The sequence below is a fragment of the Tympanuchus pallidicinctus genome, unplaced genomic scaffold, assembly GCF_026119805.1.
Source record: "Tympanuchus pallidicinctus isolate F22 unplaced genomic scaffold, pur_lepc_1.0 scaffold10, whole genome shotgun sequence".
In the NCBI taxonomy this organism is placed as follows: Eukaryota; Metazoa; Chordata; class Aves; order Galliformes; family Phasianidae; genus Tympanuchus; species Tympanuchus pallidicinctus.
In genome coordinates, this window is record NW_026294619.1 from 6871679 (window position 1) to 6891467 (window position 19789).

The 19789-nt window shown below is 40.9% G+C and overlaps 1 protein-coding gene and 1 non-coding gene across 3 annotated transcripts in view; both read left to right on the forward strand.

Annotated features, from left to right (window-relative positions):
* The window catches only part of ZPLD1 (zona pellucida like domain containing 1), a 105674-nt gene that overhangs the window by 27259 nt on the left and 58626 nt on the right, over positions 1-19789 (forward strand). The window lies entirely within an intron of this gene.
* TRNAI-AAU (transfer RNA isoleucine (anticodon AAU)) lies at positions 5671-5744 on the forward strand. Its single transcript has one exon. It is a non-coding gene; the product is annotated as a tRNA-Ile (tRNA).

Consider the following 19789-nt stretch of genomic DNA (forward strand, 5'->3'; position numbering starts at 1 on the left):
ACAGTTGTGTTCAGAACAAAAAATTTTGATACTGCTGGTCAGAATAGCTTATAGGAGTTTAGTACAACGAGCTGCTCAGTTTAAAGCACAGCATTTCTTCAGTGACACTCTCACTTATAACTAAAAGGTTTCATGACAAAGAGAGTAGGCAAGCAGAGTGTGGTGTGGCAGTAAATGAGTGGTGCAGCAGTTTATGTTGGAGGGTGTGCAGGGAGGGTGCTGTCACTCTTCCACTTCCAATGGCAATTATATCCTGCTCACAAGGATTTCCAGTTGTAGAACAGGTTGAGTTTGAAGGGACCCTAACGATCATCTGGTTTCAACACCCCACTGCTGTAGGCAGAGGTTGCCAGCCGCTAAATTAGGCACTATATCAGATTGCCCATGACTCCATCCAACCCAGCCTTGAACACTTCCAGGGATGAAGCATTCACAGCTTCTCTGGGCAACTTATTCCAGTACCTCACCACACTCTGAGTAAAAAATTTCCAGGTGCCTTTATAGAATGAGTTTGAGGCTATGGAACTGGATAGACAGGCAGATGTTGATGTGGATCGAAGTCCATCCAGGTTAGAGGGGTTACCTCGGCTTGTCAGCCTGTTCCCCATGTCACGACCACATCTTTTGTCATAGGTGACTCCTTTCTGAGGGAGCAGAGGCCCTGATATGCTGACTATACCTGATGGATATCCAAGGAAGTCTGCTGCTTTCCTGGAGCCTGGACAAGAGATGTTACCAGAAAATTCACTAACCTGGGGTGGCCCACTGATTATTATCCATTAATGGTTATTATTGGTCATGTCAGCAGCAATGAAGTAGCAAAAAAGAGCTCCAAAGGCAATCAAAAAGCACTTCAGGGCCTTGGGGCAATTGGTTAAAGGTTCAGGGGCATAGGTTGTGTTTTCATCTGCCCTTCCATTAGCAGGGAACAACACTGAAAGGAACAAACAGACCCAGCTAATCAATATGTGACTCCAAGGATATGGTATTAGCAGCAGAGTTGTGAGTTTCTTAACGCAACACTAGGCCTGCTGATGTCTGATTGTTAGCACCTCTCTCTGAGTGGGAAACAGATTTTTGTCTGTTGCAGGAGTTAGCAAAACTGATCAGGAGCTCTTTAAACTAGATGTGGAGGGGGAATGGGGATAAAACCAAACTTATGGGATGGCACACCAAAAGTTGAAGTACTGCGTGTTTGTGAGATCCTTCAGCCTGCTCTTTGAAGTGTGGGATACAACAAGGCACATTTGAGGAGCAATTAAGAAGAGTTAGAAGTCTTGACTCATTGGCATAAGTGCAGCCTGGTAGGAAGAGTTTTTTGATGGGTGTGTTATGATGGATGGCTCTAAGCCAGGCACGGCTTAGCCAACAACAGCATGGCTGGCAATGCAGCTCGCCCCTGCCCTGTGCTATAAAGGCAGCAGCTCTTCCCTATGGGGTGGCCTGGAGTATGCACCCATTGAAGCAACAGCCACACTGTCTGTGCACTAATGATGCTGTGTCAGTGGAAACCAGGGCACTGGGAGGGCAGTGCTGACTCAAGTGATGGCAAATAATCCTATGCATTTTGATACACTGGCTAAACACAGTGCTCTGAACAGCAAAGAATATATTGCTGTACACAGTGCTCTAAATGGGGCCTCATTAGGGCAGAGTAGAGGGGGAGAATCCCCTCCTTCAACCTGCTGGCTGCACTCTTTTTAGTTCATTCCAGGTTACCATTGCCTTTCTTGGCCAGAAGGGCACGTGCTGGCTCACGGCCAACCTGCTGTCCATCATTACATCCAGGTCCTTCTCTGCAGAGCTCCTCTCCAGCAGATCAGCCCCTGAACTGTACTGGTGCATGTGATTATTCCTCCCCAGATAGAAGAAGGATTCTACACTTGCTCTCGTTGAACCTCATCAGGTTCTTGCCTGCCCAGCTCTCCAGTCTATCCATTGTTGAATGACAGCACAGCCTTTCAATGCGTCAGACACTTTCCAGGTTTGTATCAGCTGCAAACTTGCTGAGGGTGGACTCTATCCCTTCATCCAGGTGCTGATGAAGATATCGAATAAGGCTGGACCCAGCACTGATCTCTTTGTTTTTTTTTTTTTTTTTTTTTTAAAAAAAAAAAAAAACTTTTTTTTAAACTTTTACCTCCTTTTCAAGGTTTAATTCCAAGAGGGCCTTAGCCTTCCTTGATGCATCCCTGCGGGCCCTATCAACATTCCTGTATTCTTCCTAGTCCACATTTCATGGACCTTCTTCTTTCCTTTTAGTCTTTTAGTTCGTGTATGAGTTCCTTGCTCATCTATACAGGCCTTCTGCTTCCTTTCTCTGATTTCTTACTCTTAGGGATGCTTGAGCTTGGAAGAATTAGTGTTTACATGTCAACCAGCTCACATGGGCTCCCTTATCTTCTAATGCTCTTGGGATACCTCCAAGTAGGTCTTTGAAGAGGTCACAGATAGCTCTCCTGAAGTCCAGGCTAGCAATCCTACTTATTGCTTTACATTTTCCATGCAAGATCTTGAACTCCACCATCTCATAATCTTTGCATCCCAAGCTGCTCCCACCCTTCACATCCCTGACCAGCCCTTCTGTGGTAGGTCAAGTTAGCACACCCCTCCTCATCAGCTGCTCCACCACCTACATCAGAAAATTATTTTCCCTGCACTGCAGGAATTGTTTGGACTGTGTGTGCCTGGCTTTGTTGTTTATCCAACAAATAGCAGAATGATTGAAATCGCTCGTAAGAACCAGTGCAGGGGATCACAAGCCTACTTCCAGTTGTTTGTAGAAGGCCTCATCAACTTCCTCCTCGTGACCAGGTAGTGTAGTAAACATCCACAGCAGTATCACCTATGCTAGCCTGCCCCGTAATTCTTACGCACAAGCTCTCCACTTGTTCATTATTCACCCTCAAGTGGAGCTCAGTACATTCTGAGAACTTTGATAAAGGAATTTAAGAATAGGTTTCAAGATTGTAAAACAAACAAACAAACAAAAAAAGCTGTCAATTTATGTTTTTGACACCATTTTCAGCTGATATATATACGTGACCTGCAAATGTTCAAATGGAACATATGTAGATGTAGTTGCAATTAGAAAATATTCAACTCAAAAATCTGATCGTATCTTTTTACCAGTTTTTCATAATCCCTATATTTACCAGAGAAAAATATCCTTCACAGTCACATCTGATTAATGTCATTGCTTTTTGGCAGTATGCACATTTGTGAACAGTTGTCAAGGATGAAGTACAGGAAGGGTAAAATTTCATCAAAAATCTCTGGTTAACACCTTCAGACCTCTCTAAGAATTGCAGCCATTGCCATCTAGCAACCTGATGTGTTAGTTTCACAAAATCAAGGTCAATTCAATTATCCCACCAGTTTTGTTTCTATTCCTCTCTTTTTTTAATGTTTAGAAAAATATTAAAATCAAAACGATTTGTTACTTATACAGTAATAGTATTGTATATTTTACAAGGGCTCCTCTGAAAGCAGTGCCTCCTGATTTATTATGCTGGCCCACAGTATCAGAGGCAGATGGTGGTGGTATGGCAGTAGAGATTGAACCTTCCCACCAGTATTTCCTTATATTTGTTTGCCATGTGATGGATGACAGCAGCATATGATGTTGTGATATGGAATACTGATAAAACCAGGACAGGAGGACAGATGAGGCAGAAGGGGCTGGGCTGTGTGGAGCTCACAGTTAGTGATGGCACTTTTGGGAGCCTCTGGGTAAGGAGCAAGGGACAAGCAAATAAAAAATGTCATGGCAGCTAGGATGGCAACACCAATGAATTATTCTTTAAGGAACTAAGAGATACCTCTAGATTAGCCACCGTTGTGCTTATGGTGACTTCAATTTCCCAGATGTTATCTGGGAATACTACATAGCTGATATAAACCTTTTAAAAAGGTGTTAACAGCAAAAGGAGAACTAGAGATAATGTTGTTCTGTTACTTGGTGAAGATGGTCGCCTCACAAACAGAGATGCAGACAAAACAGAGATGTTTAATGCCTTCTTTGTGTCTGCCTGTCTTCAACATTAGTGATGAGTTCTGAGGCCTTTAGAGCCTTGAGATAGAGGATCCTGACTGTAGTAATGATAAACTCCCAGCTAACTTCTAATCTGTGCAGGATTTACTGCTCCAGCTTGATGCATATAAATCTATGGGGCCCAACGAGATTCATTCCAAGGTACACCCAAGAGCTGGCTGATACAATCACCGGACCCCTCAATTATTTTTCAGTGTTCTTGGGAATCTGAAGAGATCCCATCCAACTGGAAGCTGGCAAATGTTTACTCAGTTTTCATGAAAGGCAAAAAAGAAGGCTCCAATTGGTTGCATGGCAAAATTATGGTGGAAGATTATTCTACAAATTATTGAAAAACACCTGAAGGACAATGCTGCCGTTGGTCACAGCTGACATGTATGGGAACTGCTCAGTCACGGCCTGAACCTCTGATTGATCACCTGAGGCGAGCCATGAGTCAGCCAGAGGAGCACAGGTGAAGGCATCTCTAGAAGGCCTCCTAGACCTATTTAAGAGCTGGCTACCAGTAGGGAAGGATCTCTTCTGGAGATTGCCTCTGCTGGTGTTTTGTGAGTGAGCTCAGGATAGGGGTAAGCCTTCTATTTATTCTCTTTTGTTATCATAGTCTTCTTTGCCTAACTCTCTTGTTTATTTTGTGATTATAACATCCTAAAATTCTTTGATTATACACGTGAACTGAAGAGGGGAAAGTCCAGCTTAACAAACTTCAGTGCTTTTTATGGTAAGATTACTCTAAGTAGTTGACCAAGGGAAGCCGTAATCTCTTTGGATTTCAGCAAAGCTTTCAGTACTATTTCTCACGGTATGAAATGGATGAAGTGTCCAGCTTACAGGTAGAAAAAAAACATAATACATTAGGTGAGCAATTGACTGATGGGTCGGGCTCACAAGATTATGGTAAATGAGATTACAACAGGCTGGTGGCCAGTCAATAGTGGGGTTCCCTAGGAGTGTGTTTTACAGACAATTCTTTTTGAGTCCTATACCCATGTTATTATGAGAATTTTTAGTGCGTACTATGTAAGTTTGCAGGTGACACTAAAATGGGAGGAGCTGTTGACTGTTTCAAGGTCAAAGAGTCCTCGAAGGGTGAGTATGACAAGTTAGAGAGCTGGGCAGTCTCCAATAATGAGAAGGTGCCACATTCTCCACCTGTGCCTGGGAACTCTTGTTAAACCTACAAACTGAGGGATAGGAGACTGAAGAAGCTCTCTGGAAAGGATCTGATGTTATGGCAAGTTGAATGTGATCCAGCAGTGTGCCCTGGCAGCCCGAAGGGCCAATTGTACCATGGTGTCCATCAGGCCCAGCACTGCCACTGGGTGGAGGGAGGGGTTGTTCCACTCTGCTCCTGCACTGTATGGTCTCACCTGCCCCTGCACTGTGTGCATGTTTGGGTATCACAATCCAAGAAGGACATAGAACTATGTGAGACTGTCCAAAGGAGGGCTGTGAGGATAGTGAAAGGTCTAGCTAGAGCATGGGAATCCAACCTTTTGGCTAGATGTGCCACATTAAGAAGAATTGGGATAGTAGCAGAAAATAGCTTTAATTAGCAGCTGTTCTGGACTGCATGTGATGCAGGGGTCAGAGGGTGTAAATTTGTGCCAAAGGGAGGCCGGTTAGCTCAGTTGGTTAGAGCGTGGTGCTAATAACGCCAAGGTCGCGGGTTCGATCCCCGTACGGGCCAAGTGTTTTTTCAAGGCTGAGCAAAAGGTTTTTAAGGCATCTGTTGTGTTAGTTTTGGAGCCATCTGAACCAGAGGCGGCAGTGTGCCCAGGTGGCCAAGAAGGCTAGCGGCAGTCTGAAATAGAGCAGTCAAAAGGAGAAGGGGAAGTGGTGTGTGAGGGGTGGTCTGGAGCGCAGGCCTTCCGAGGAGCAGCTGAGGGAAATGGGGCTGTGTAGTCTGGATAAAGGGGGGAGGCTAGAACGTAAAAGGAGTTTTAGTTGAGGGGAATTCAGCCACTTCTCTCAGGTGACGGTGACTGGGCAGGAGTTATGATGGGCTCTACAGGTTGTGGCAAGTTCAAGTTGGATGTTATGGAAAACTTATTCTCTGAAAAGTGGTTGGTCTTTTCCAACTAATGATTCTGTGTATGAGGAGCAGATGAGATCCCGTGTTCTGTGCAGCCCAGAGCAGAGGTGGCCTACTGCCTCTCACGAGGGGAGTGGAGGGGCAGCGCTTACTAACTTGATAGGAATTTCCCATGGTCACATGAAGTAGATGCTGGAGACTCAATTTATTTTAAAAGAAAATCCTCCCCCTCCCCCAACCCCCCTACTCCCTTTTCCTTTTTAATGTAAAGGTACATATTCTGAATTCATTTAGAATTTCATTATTGGCTGTGACATATATTATTTTTTTTTTTTCTGTTTCCTCTCTTATGCTCTTGACCTATCTTATTTTCTGACAGTCATTTTGTATGAGTGATGAAAAGGATTCAGTGTAGTTTGAAGCAGAACTGTTATTCTTGGGGGAAAAAAAAAAAAGTGCTTGAGGAAACATGCAGAATTCATGTAGTTTCATTGTTCAAGGAATGAGATAATCATTCTTGAGAAGTCCAGGGTTTAGACATCAGCTGCTGATAGACCATAGTGGCCCCTGACTTTTGTCTTTTCTGTAATACAGTCTAGGCTAGAACACTAGAAGACGCCAGTTGAACTCCAGCTTAGGCAATAAAGAGTTATTTCTCACTTCTGGTGTATACTTGTTCGTGCAAATTTATTCTCTTTTAATGTGCCATTATAGTATTACTGTCGTCCTGATGTCTTCTTAAAGTTCTGAACAATCTTGCAGCCTCTTTAGGTATTTTTCTAGATTAATGGAGAGCTACGCAACTTCTATGTGGGGAACTGTTTCAACTAGGAGTTGAGTAGTGTGCTGAAGTACCGTGATGCACACTGAGGTTTGGTGTAAGGACTCTCTTGGAGGTGATGGACTCCTTCCAGTTAAAGCAAAGAGTTTTGAGGATGAAATACCAGAACTTGGAGGAGGCAGCATCTTAAGGTCTAGGTAAAATAACTTCTAAATATCACCTGAACTGTGCCTACTGCTGTACCATTCTTGATTGCTGAATCTATAGCAAGGTAAACAAACAAGTAGCTTATAATAGAGGCAGTAGAATCATAGAATCACAAGGTTGGAAACGATCTATAAGATCATCCAGTCCAACCGTCTCCTCATCACCATTGCCACCACAAGCACTAAACCACATCACGCAGCACGTCATCCAGACGCCTCTTGAACACTGCCAGGGACGGCGACTCCACCACCTCCCTGGGCAGCCATTCCAGTGCCTGACCACTCTGAGAGAAAAAGTTCTTCCTTATGTCCAACCTAAACCTTCTCTGATACACCTTGCAGCCATTGCCCCGTGCCTACCTTGTCCAGTAATGGAAAACTTCATCAGATATCAAGATTTTCCCTAGAAGGTGAAATAGAAAGTCTAATGACAAGTGGCTTAGTTATGTTATCTTAATGTAAAGGAGAATTTCCTTAATTTCTTAGTAGCTCCTATGGATTAATATAGGCTTCTACCTTTTTGGGTAGAATAAGTGTACATACAATACATACAGAAATTGTAAGGGACATGGACTCTCAACCTAGTACTCTTTTTCCCCTTAATTACAGCTTGCATTTATTGCTGACTCTTTTTGTATCAGAACATGAGTGAAATGCAGGGCTATCTTGGCAATTTCCCTTTTCTTCAGCTGTTCTGGAGGGACAGGAAGGTGTTTATTTTAAAAGCTAAAAGTGCTGCCTCGTGCCACTGAAGAGCTCAGCAATACTGCTTGAGTCTGGTCATTTTCTGAGATGATGTAGTGATGCTTCTAGTATAGCTTAAGGGGTAGAGCGGGTAAGTAGAATCCAGCAGAGTTTGTGAATCTCCCTGGAGCAGTGAAACTATGAGAAACTAATATTTATAGTTGATTTCTAATATCTACAGTTCCCATTGTGGAAGGTTTATTCCAGTTCTGTTTGAACGAGCTGAATCTTTCCTTTAATTCGTGACAATAAAAAATAATAAGCAAAAGTGCATTTTGTCACTGGTAGCTTGGTGCTGATTGGAGTTACTGGAGAAAAACCTGCAGAGCTTTTTCCCAAGTACTTGCAGTTTTCTTGATTGTTGTTGTTTTCTTCTGCATGGTGCAAAAGTGAGGAGTCTCCCAGACAAGAAATTGAGAAGGCAAATAGAAATTCAGGTTCTACTGCATGCTCCCTAGCAGTCTGGTTCCTGTCCCTTGCACTACCTCAAGGCCTCATGGTGCAGAATTTCCTCTAAATCTCCTTTTGTCTCCACTCATGAGGGTAGTATTTGCTGTAGTAGTTTCTACCCTGATCTGTGCTTTTTTTTTTTTTTCTTTTTTTTTTTTCTGACCAGGAGGGTAGAACTGAGTTCTGAGTGGTAGTTATGCAACTGTGAGCTAAATTCCCCTCCTTATGTAAAGGTTGCTAGCAGAGGCTGTCAAGTATGGGATGTATACTGAGGAGGAACTTGAAATTGAGAGGCCTCAGGTTGTTTTGTGAGAATGGTAAGAGTTTTAAAGTGAGCAGCTGCCATTACTGTGGTGCTTGTTTGGGTGTAACAAGTTTCCATGTCTAACTTCACAGAGAAGACTGCAGGGTTGGCAGGGAAGAAAGAAGAACTGCTCTTTTTGAAGAGGTGCTGAAAGCCATCTGATTTCCTGTGATATGGCAGGCTTATAAGCCTGCCTCCCACTGATGCTTTGTAGAAGAATTCTGACAAAGCTGGATTTCTAGTTAGGTTTTCATTTACATCCTTGATGATTTTTATATTTGTCTTTGGTGAAAGATATTTGATAAGCTACTTTATGCATTTAGATGTACTGGGCATCTGTGGAATTGGCCTTTAATATATAGCTGAAATGAAGCCAGGGTATAAAACCAGTAAGGAAGGACACTTTTGATAGTTTCTGGAGTTTCTGTGTGCTTTGCTGTTTACAGCAATATGTGCTTATGACTTATGAGCAAATGCATGTTAGAATCTAAAGATATGTCTTTCTAGTGATATAGATTGCAACAGTTCCAGAACAGCCAACGTTCCCTGCAAATAAAGAAGAGGTTGAGTTCTATGAATTTGCTTCTTTTATTATTTTAAAATTGCTACTGCAATTGTTGTAAGTGCTTGGAAAGCAAGTTTAGAACATTATTAGAGACTTGTCCCTTGGGGCATGTCTTTTATAGAATTACTGGCTGCGGAGGAATGCATTTATATTGAAAGAGCAAGGATGGAAAATGTTTTAAGTAGTACAATACTGAAAGTATGACCTGGTGCACCTTCACTGTCATATGAAATGAATGGCACTGCCTAGCAAAGTATTTAAGTCTCTTTTCACCTCCCTTATTTGGTCACTGACTGTGTGTGTGCGTGTATATATAATATATATATGTCTATGCGGAGAGAGAGAGAGAGAGACTCTTCAATAATTCTTAAGGCAATAGGCTTAATAGAGTCTCCAGCTTAATCTGTTTAAACATGGCAGATATTTATGGATATTCTGGTGAACTAAAGTATAGTTTTTGGTTTTTCAGCATTCTCTCCCCTTGCCATGTCACATCACATCTACAGAGACCTTTCTTCACCTTGCTGACAGCTGGTGCAAAACACTTTCAAAATATAAATTCTGAATTGCCCAAAAATTAGATTCCAGCTGTACTGCTGGAAAACTCCTGCTGTAAAGGTCCCAGTGGGAAGACTGAGAACTTTTGCAGGGAAAGAAGTGTACTGTGTGTATTTTTGGCTGTTAATGTTATGTTAAATCTACATAAGAGGTAACTGCAGTCTTGCAGGGCAAGTGTGAATGTCTAGTCATTGATGTGGGGCTGGGAATCTACCTTTTCAGATGCTGTAGTAAAACCTTCTATGTGTTTCATATTAGCTTGCATGGGCAGTGTAACTCCCATTCCTTGTTTTCCTGTGCAGTAGTGCTTTCTTGGATAAGAACTTTTTCTGTCATCCCATTTTTTTGTTTGTTAGACATTTCCATTTATTCTTTGTATTCTTCTTTCATGAGATCTGGAAGTTCTTTTTAAAGTGTTTGATTACTTTGCTCACTCAGTTTACTGAATCTGCAGCCCTAGTATCAGTGCTGTTCAGAAAGACATTGTGCTCTCATTAGGTTCTTTCAGATTGTTAGTCTGTAAGGAAGTATTTTTGCATGCCCTTTTCTTTGAAAAGGTGACCTTCTTCATAATGATACGGTAGAACAGGCCAGCACCCCAGAAATCTCAAAATGGATGCAGACTGGCTGGGATAGCTTTGCTTTTTCCTCCGTCTTCCTCTGTGGAAAGGTTTGCCAGTCTTAATTACAAACCCTAGATGTGCATCTTGAGGTTTGCAGCATCTGGAGCACAGTGCAATGATTTCCATTCTGCATGAAGCATGCAAATAAGTGGCAGCTTGAACTTGCGCTCTCTTCTAATGGTGGCTATGTCTTCTGCATGCACATTGCCTCATCAAGCCCAAGTAGATATGTGCCTCCTTGTTGCATCGTGACAGACATGTTTTCAGACTCCCTTAGCTTTTAAAGCAGATGGATAGATTCTCTTGGGGTAAACATGACGTAGCTTCAGTGGTTGAATTCCTAAATTAAATCAATATATTCTAATTGGAGAAACCCAAGTGAATCAAGAAGCTATGCACAATAGGGGACAGAAGGTCGGAGCTCATTGCTAATATTCATAGATGATCTTTGTAGTACTGTATTTTCAATACTGCTACCCAGTCCTGTTCATCACTTCATATATTGTGAGGTAGCGCTCTAAATGGACCAGTTGTGCTGCATGCCTGCAATATTATTTCAATCCACGCTGTCTGGGGGTAGATTTCATAAAGTGTATTGCAGAACAAACATTTAATTGAACAAATGGGAAGGCTCTCTAGTTAAGAAGGCTTTGCAAATGACAAGCAGTGTCCAATTTCCATTCTAATGGTTACTCCAGGGCTTTAAAGTATGTTTGAATTCATCTAGTGGAGGCTGATGGTATATTTGAGGCAGATGGCTTTGTTCTGCAAAGAAGAAATGTGTCTTTTGCTATAAATCTTTTTTTTTTTCTGCAAAGGATTGATGTGATAAAGATGTGAATATTACTGAGAGCGCTATTTTAATAATTATACTACCTTATGTTTCCCCTCAAGAATATGGTTAACTGACTAGGAAAATCTATTCGGAGTTTTTATGCTTAACTATAACAGTTAGAAACACCCTTTTCTGTCTCTAGCAGAAGATTGAAGGGTAGGCATGTTATTGAACAAAAACGCAAAAACCAGTCCTTAGAGAAGCATCACAGCCTCTAAAATAGTATTGGACCTTACGTAAAATTAATCTCCATCACACAGTATTCTAATTTGTCAGAGGACCGTGAGGTCACGTGTAGACCTACCCCTCTATATGTTATCTAATTTTTGGGGCAGTTAGCAATTGGAAGATGCTGAAGTTCTTTCTGTTATATTGGTGTTTTTTTTTTTTTTTGGTTTTTGCTCAAAGCTTCAATGCCTTATAAATCTTAATGCCTGTGAAAGCTCAGCTGTGAGGCAGATTATTTCTCAGTCACTGAACTGAGAGTCACTAATGCAAATGATGGATGAAGAGGTGTTAGTGAATGCACGGGAGATGAACAAACCTATAGAATGAGTGAAGTGGAAGAGTTTTAAGAATGTGAAATCTCTGGCTGGAAACATATAAACAGCTCAGCTCTGGAGCTCATCTTTTAGTCCACCATTTAAAAAGAAAGAAGTGGGAACAAAGGACCAAATGTGCTGCGTACCTCCAAGAGGCGCTGGAGATGTCCTCTTCATAATCAAATGCAAGGACATTTGAATTATTTTCTAAATGTGCACTCGTTATTGAGAAACAAAACAACCTCTTATCCAAGCTTTGTTTTTGGCTATGAAGTCCAGGTTCTTGCACTTGAATTTATACACTTTTGAATACTGGCATATGTCTGTCTGAAACTTCAAAATATGCTTGTCAGAACACGTTTTCTAGAAGCAGACTTGAGACTTCATTGTTGAGTATTCAGATAGTTGGCTTTTTGTTGTTGCTGTTACTTGGAACAAGTTTTAGTAGTGAGTTATGAAGATCTGGAGAAAAAGAGAGACATAATGGAATCACTGACAGATGCCTTAACTGCTGTAGTGTTGGCAGGCACCAGCCTTGTGTTCATAAACCTTCTCAGTAATTCTTATTTGAACAGTAATAAGCAGGTATTGACTTCTATTGCATTCAGCATCAAGATTCATTGACCTGAGAGGTAAATATTGTTGAGAGTGAAGCCAGGGTCAATATAACCCTCAAGGGACTGTTAATCTTCTGTAGACTGAAAAGGGAGTCAATATTGCTATCATTACATAATTCCAGGGTAAAAATTTCTATTGTGTGCGCACACAAAGGATAGGAGAAAACAGCTTCCAGCAAATATGTGGCGATTTCACTCATGTCTGAGTGTAGCATTTAAGTCATAACATGCTTATTTTCATAAAAACATTCTAAAATAATTATCTCTTATGGTGCAGTCTGGGTTTGGGTCAAAGGCTAAGGAAGGCTGTGGGATCTGTTAAGAGGGAAATGGCATTCCTCAGGTGTTTTTTTTTTTTTTTTTTTTTTTACTTGTGGTCATAATCCTGTCCAGTGCTGGATGTCTTGATCTTAATGCAGGAGAGTGTGGGAGTTGCTGCTGCTACTTCTAAATAGCCAGAGCGTGCTGCTTTGCAGACTCAAGGCTCCAGCACTCACAACAAGATAAGTTCTTGCCTTTAGCATAGCTGGTAAATTGATTAGTGCAGTGTCGTCTTGAACAATTATCTGAATTGCAGTTAAATCTTAGTTTTGAACTTTGTGTCACAGTGCCTCAATTTGTTTCTCCTGAGGCCTCTACTTGATTCTCCTACTCTGTTCCTTCTGTCTCTTGGCTTGGGAAAGAAGTCTTAAACTAGTAACCTACATAAATAATTAAGTTCTGTGAATGCATTGCCTTTCAAAATTAACTATGTGCTTTTGGAGTATGTGTTGTGCTCCTGGGAGGGTCTTCTGATTCATCATCACACAGCACCAAGAACCATGGTGTTGCAGTGAAGCTAAAGAACTGCCTGATGAATGTACGCCAAGTGCTATGGCCTGGCTGGTTGCAGTAGAGAGATGGGCTGTCTGGAAGGTGCTCCTGGGCTTCAGGAATGAGAGAAAAATTTGAGTTTCACAATGTCTAGCCCATTCCTTGGTGCTTCAGCAAGGTTTGAAAAGAGGATGCTTCTCGCACTGGTGTTATAATTTAGTATTATTCCCACTATGTGCATTTGAAATAGGATTTGCCTTTTGGTGAGGCTCACTGCCAGCCCTGTGACTGTAGTTAGTTTGGTCATGCTCCTTGATGTTCTTTCTGGGTAAATATTGTCAACTTTTAAACAGCTGGGCAAAGATCACATCTCACTAGCAAAAAGACTGGCTATTCCCAATTCGTGATTTGTTTTTCCTCTTGTATTGAAACAGCAGCTTACTTTCACTCATACACGTAGGGAGTTGAAATAATGTTGTGTGACTTGGGAGCCTGCACGTAAACATAGTGGATAATAGGTAAGGATCAGTAAAAGCAAACAGGCTTGCAGACAAACCCTTAGGGTGAATTTTCTTCATATAAATTATTCAGTGAATAATTTGCAAACAACTTATACATATCAGCAAAGAATGAGTTTGGTTTGTGAATGAGTCAGAAAGAGGAAATAGGTTTGAAATCACCAGACCATTTACTCATGAGAAGTAATTGGACTGGCTCTTGTTCTCCCTTAAGATAATCTGTAACTCTAAAAGAAAATAATCATGCATTAGAGTTACATAAAACTCTTTTGGCAATTGGTTACATTAACATCTCTGAGTCTATGCAAGCGCATGTGTTCTGTTACTGCTATTGAGAAGAAATTTCAAGTTTTAAAATATGACACTTAAATGATGTTAACAGGGATGTATCTTACAGGAGTTGGTATGCAGACATGAGCATGGTTTCAATGCAAAATGTTGATATAATTGCATAAATAGCTTGCTAAAATACATATATTTTTTCCACTTGTACTAGTTTTTGCACCTCATCTTTACACAACCTTGATGTCCTAGAAACAAAGATGTAAGAATTGACATTATTTGTAATTCTGCATCTTATCTGAATACTCAACAATGAAGTCTCAAGTCTGCTTCTAGAAAACATGTTCTGACAAGCATATTTTGAAGTTTCAGACAGACATATGCCAGTATTCAAAAGTGTATAAATTCAAGTGCAAGAACCTGGACTTCATAGCCAAAAACAAAGCTTGGATAAGAGGTTGTTTTGTTTCTCAATAACGAGTGCACATTTAGAAAATAATTCAAATGTCCTTGCATTTGATTATGAAGAGGACATGTCCAGCGCCTCTTGGAGGTACGCAGCACATTCGGTCCTTTGTTCCCACTTTCTTTTTAAATGGTGGACTAAAAGATGAGCTCCAGAGCTGAGCTGTTTATATGTTTCCAGCCAGAGATTTCACATTCTTAAAACTCTTCCACTTCACTCATTCTATAGGTTTGGTCATCTCCCATGCATTCACTAACACCTCTTCATCCATCATTTGCATTAGTGACTCTCAGTTCAGTGACTGAGAAATAAGGTTTATTATGGTAAAGCAATGGATTTAGATGTCTATGAAACTGGATTATTGTGGTGGTACTGTGCCTGTAGCCATTTAAAGCTCTGGCAACTCCTCCTGCCCCTTTTTTCTTTCTCTGCCCTGTTCTGCTTCTAGCTATCTGATTTTCAAGAAAACTTTTTGCACAGAAAAATGTTTCACTGGCTCTTTAAATGTCAAGCCAGTATTTTTTGTGCTGAACTTTGCAGGCTGCCTGCATTGTGTTCTACAAAATGTGAATTAGACTACCGCTTGTTATTTTTTTTTCTTCTTCCATGGTTTCCTTCTTAAATGGTACTTTTTATACTTTTATTTTCTTCATTTCCTTATCTGAATTTTCATCTGCAGTCTTCAAGGTACTTTTGCTTTATGAGAGATTATTTTCAACCCAGCTTTCTTATCAGAAGATGGTAAAATATCTGAAAGACAGTTTTTCGTGTTAATGCTGTCCAGAGAGCTTCCTGAAATTAAATATCATGTACAACGTTCAGGACTGCAAAGCATGCTGCTTTTTATCTAGATGCATGTTAGTAACAGCTATGAAAAGTTACAGAACAAGAAACACTTCCATGTTTTCCTTCTATGCTTAATGGAGCTGAAATAAAGAAATTGCAAAATTGCAGTGAATGTTATTTAACTTTTTTTTTTTTTTAACAAATTAATATTTTGTGGAAAATTTAGTGAAGTAATGGTATTTCAGTGACTGTGGGTCACCTCCAGTGGTGCTGGTTTTGACAAGCATGGCATGCGGGCTCTTGTTCATTGCTGGTGAAAATGCATAGCTCATAGTGGTGATTATGTTGGGGGGAAAAAAACTGTTTTGCCGCTAAAAATCTGCTGTATTAAGTAGTGTTATTGTGCTCTTTGTATCTGTTGTGGTTTCCATGGAAATAAATAGGCAATGTTACTTTAGGAGTGGTCTATGTAGTGCTGTAAGGTAGTTTCCTGGCATTCTTTGGTCAAAGAATTGTATCAGGAAAAGTTGGAGAGAAGAAGAAAAAAAAGGTGTGTTGTTGCTACCATTTTGACTGCTATTTAACACCAGTAACAGTAAGCTTTGTTAAAATTCTTAGGGGATTGGTGCAGTTCCTCTTTCCAGAGTCAAAACTACCTGTATTTTAGTCAGGGAAAAATAGAGTGCAACGATGATCTGCTGAAATATCTGTTTCTGCATCAATCCTATGTTAAGGAGGCAGACGTTAACTTGTAACAGATAGAATATTTGAAAAAGATGCTGCATGAATGATTCCCAGGCAAGAAATTCCACCCAAAGTGTTTATTCCTACATATTTGCCCGTGTCTTTCACTGCATAAATTGCCAAATGTATGCCCTGTTAATCTGTCATGAGAATATCAATTTGTCAAAAATTGATCAGCAGCCCATTACTGATTCATGCCTTTACCTTTCACCGTGGAAAGGTAGCAGAGTTTTGTTTGAAAGATTGTTGAGTGATCCCAGTTTCTTTCCTTTTAAATACAAATGAGACTGAGATGTGAGTAACCCAGTAAAATGGAAGAAGTGCTTTTTCTGAAAGCCCAATATTTCAGTGCAAATTATTCATTTGTTTCAGGAGTTTCTGGCTGGAAATGCCATTACTGTTAGCACTAAATGAATGTTCAATTTCCAGACTCACAGCAATGGAGCTAAAGAATGTTATACCAGTATAACAGTGTGAACCAGGCATGTGGCAATGAACTAATAAATTCATATGCTGAGCTCCGTGTTAATCAGTTTCTACCCTGTGGATCCCTCAAATTTGCTTTTTAAGTAGTTACAATCCATTTTGTGTAAAAAGCAGACGTGCATTTCCAACATATGGTATAATCTGAAAAGTCCAGAAGATGGTAGGATAGACATTGCCCATATTTTATCTTGGTTTGCAGCATACCGATGGTGCACACAGCAATTCTTTTCACTTTCCTGTTTGTTACTTTAGAATACCTCATCTCTTTTCTTGCATGTTGCAGTGAGCAATCTGTGGGAGTTTCACTTTGCTTCTGCCTGTGAGAGACTCCACTCCTTTCAGTTTTCACCTTCTCAAGTTCTTATCGACACTAATCCAGAAAGCTGTAAAAATCTCCACTCCTGTCCCTTGTTTTTACTTATGAAACAATGTATGGTCTTTCTCTTTGCATGGAAGTCCTGAAATAGCTTCATTCTGTCAGTGTCACTTGGGAGGGTGGACTTTCCTTGCTGAGTTCATTTCAGAGAGTGAGAACAGGCTGAGGGCATTGTCTATCTTTTTAAGAGCTGTGTGATTTCAATTTATTTATACTGTGGCAGTCAGCACCAGTGTTGGTAAGATGCAGTGCTGGAGTACTAAGACATATTTATAGCATTTGCTGAGTTTAGGTATGGATCATTTGGTTCTATAAGACCTTCTGTTTGGCGTACAGAAGTCACAACATCTGGCTAACATGTTATCCAGACCCTCATAACATGCATTGCACTTCTTCCTTATTCTCAACAGTGGAACAGGAAAGCTGAAGAAAGCGTTTCCTTTCACTTCCCTTATAGTGCCCAGGTCCAGCATGGGCATGGAAGGGATGCAGGACATAAGCAGTTATAGCCTCTGAGGGATGTTCATGCAGTGAGAAATATTTTCTTTATTTATTTTTGCAGATATCTGTGTTTTTTGCCAATTGGTTGAGTATCACGTATGTTGGGAACAAGGAGGACTGCTGAAGAGCAGGTCTACCATCTCTAAGCAACCAGATTTAAGATACTCAGCTAATAAAACTGCCAGCAGCTGAGATCGTTGTGCTGTGTGTACACATCATGCTGGTTTTTTTTGTTGTTGTTGTTTGTTTTGTTTTTTTTGTGGAAGATGAGTGAAGGATGATAACTTATCCCCTTTCTGTCATGAATGTGTCTGTTGGTGTGTTTGCTGGAAAAAGGCTACTTTTCTGCCCTTGCTCCTTTGTGTACTTTTCTTTGAGACATGAAGTTATAAATGGAAAGCTTGTGTGCCTGATTTTGCTTTTATTTGCTTAATGCTTTCGGGAGGGCCCAGGAGTCTGCAATGCTGACTCATGAGTTGCACAACATGCATTTATAGTGGTTGCTCTTGAGTGAAACAAGGGTCTTGATCGAACAAAGTGTTTCTTTGAACATCAAAAATATTGGGTGTTACCCAGTATTTTTAGGCTGGTGTCTGTCATACAAGGGAGTAAGAAAGAAAATAAAATATTTGCAGTGGACAAACTTTATTCTCCAAGTTACAAGATACAAGAGAGAGGACACTCGATTAGCATCAATCTCAGGGATGTAACAGCAACATGAAACTTCTGCTGGATATAGGGGCATGAAATTCTGAAACACATGGAGGGGTAAAGCAAAACACAAAAGCCAACCAGAAGAAAAAAAAAAAAAAAAAAAGAACCCAACAAGCCCCAAGTAAAAGACTGGGTGACCTGGACCTGTATCTGTTTTATCTAGGGCAAAGAAGATTCAGAGGAGAATCTGGTAAATGTTTATAAATATCTAAAGGGAGGTGGATGGCAAATGGATGAGACCAGGATCTTCTTGGTGGTGCATATCAGTGGGACAAGGAGTAATGGCCTAACACTTCAATGCAGGAAGTTCCATATTAACACGTGGAAGAACTTTCTGGTAAGGGTGGTAGAGCACTGGAACAGATTGCCCAGAGAGGCTGTGAAGTCTCCGTCTATTAAAGACCCATCTGGATGCCTGCCTGTGCAACCTATTGTAGAATGCCTGCTTTAGCATGGGGTTTGGACTGAGTGATCTCTTGAGCTCCCTTCCAACCCATGAAATTCGGTGAAGTGGTCTCCACATTTCCTCCAAAGTCCTGATGCAGCTTCTTCTCCTTCCATGAGAGGCTAGTAGGACATGTGCTGGTATGCTGTCTTTGTAGCTTCCTCCTGTGCACTGTCTGCTCTGGATATAAAGAAAAGCAGATTAAATTTCTATGTATCATAACAATGTTCATCTGGCTACCCCTTCTAATAACTCAACGAGGGCCCAGGAGGGCTAGTGAGGTTATTGAACACATTCTTTCCAGAACCTCCTCCTTATTTGATAAAATGAAGTGAGCAGAAGTCAGAAAAAGCTTAGTTAGGCTTGAGAAGTTATCCTTATTTCTATTTCTATAGTATTTTATTATCAGCATTTTAGTATCAGTTCTTTGCAGATACTGAGCACTCTGAATACGGTTGACATATAGTGTAATTTTTCTAATGCTGTTTGACCAGGAAGCTTTTGGATAACAAGACTGTAGCATGTGCAAGCACTTGAGTGAAAAGATTCTATCCATATCTTTGGATGTAGACTTTGCTATGTCATGGAGTTAAATGATGGAGAAGTCATGGGCACCTTCATGAAGATCTCTTTTACCCCTCATCACAAAACTATTGGACAGAGTTCTCAGAACAGCACTTGCAATTGCTTGAGATCGCCTTGCTGGCTTCAACTTGGAAAGTGGCCCTGGTTGGGCTTCATTGCCACTCTCAAACTTTGTTACTGTATGTCTGTGTTAAGCAGAGGGGACCAGAGAATTTAACAGGATTTGTTCTTTTGGTGTAACTGTGGGAGGCAAAGGAGATCAGGCCCTCAGCAGACCTACTTGTATGACGTTTGTGCAACTGCAGCCCTTGGTCCAAGTAGCCAACTAGCTGTCACTAGCTGAACCTGTGAACAAATGCCAGAAACTAAACTCCTTCAGAGTTTAGTTCTTCACCTGAGACCGGTGAGGGAGGAGTAGAGGTGGGGGCTTCTGGGCTCATGTGCCTTTGTCTCCCTGTGTCTATGCATCATCTCTGAAATGCTGAAACAGGAGTCCTGGGGCTGTGTCTGAAACATATTTTTCCTCTGGTCCATCACCCAGCTACTGCTATTACATTGTGTATCAATTTTCACCTTTTTTTTTTTTTTTTTTTTCCAAACACTCTTTCATCCTAGCACATTTCTGCCTGTTTCATCTTATAGATGTGTGGTGGGAACCAGCTTGCCTTTTGTTCTCTGCTTTCTCAGCAATATGACACCAATGTACTTTTCTAGCTTGTCACCAAAATTAACATACTTCTTTGTGCCTCTCCCACAGTG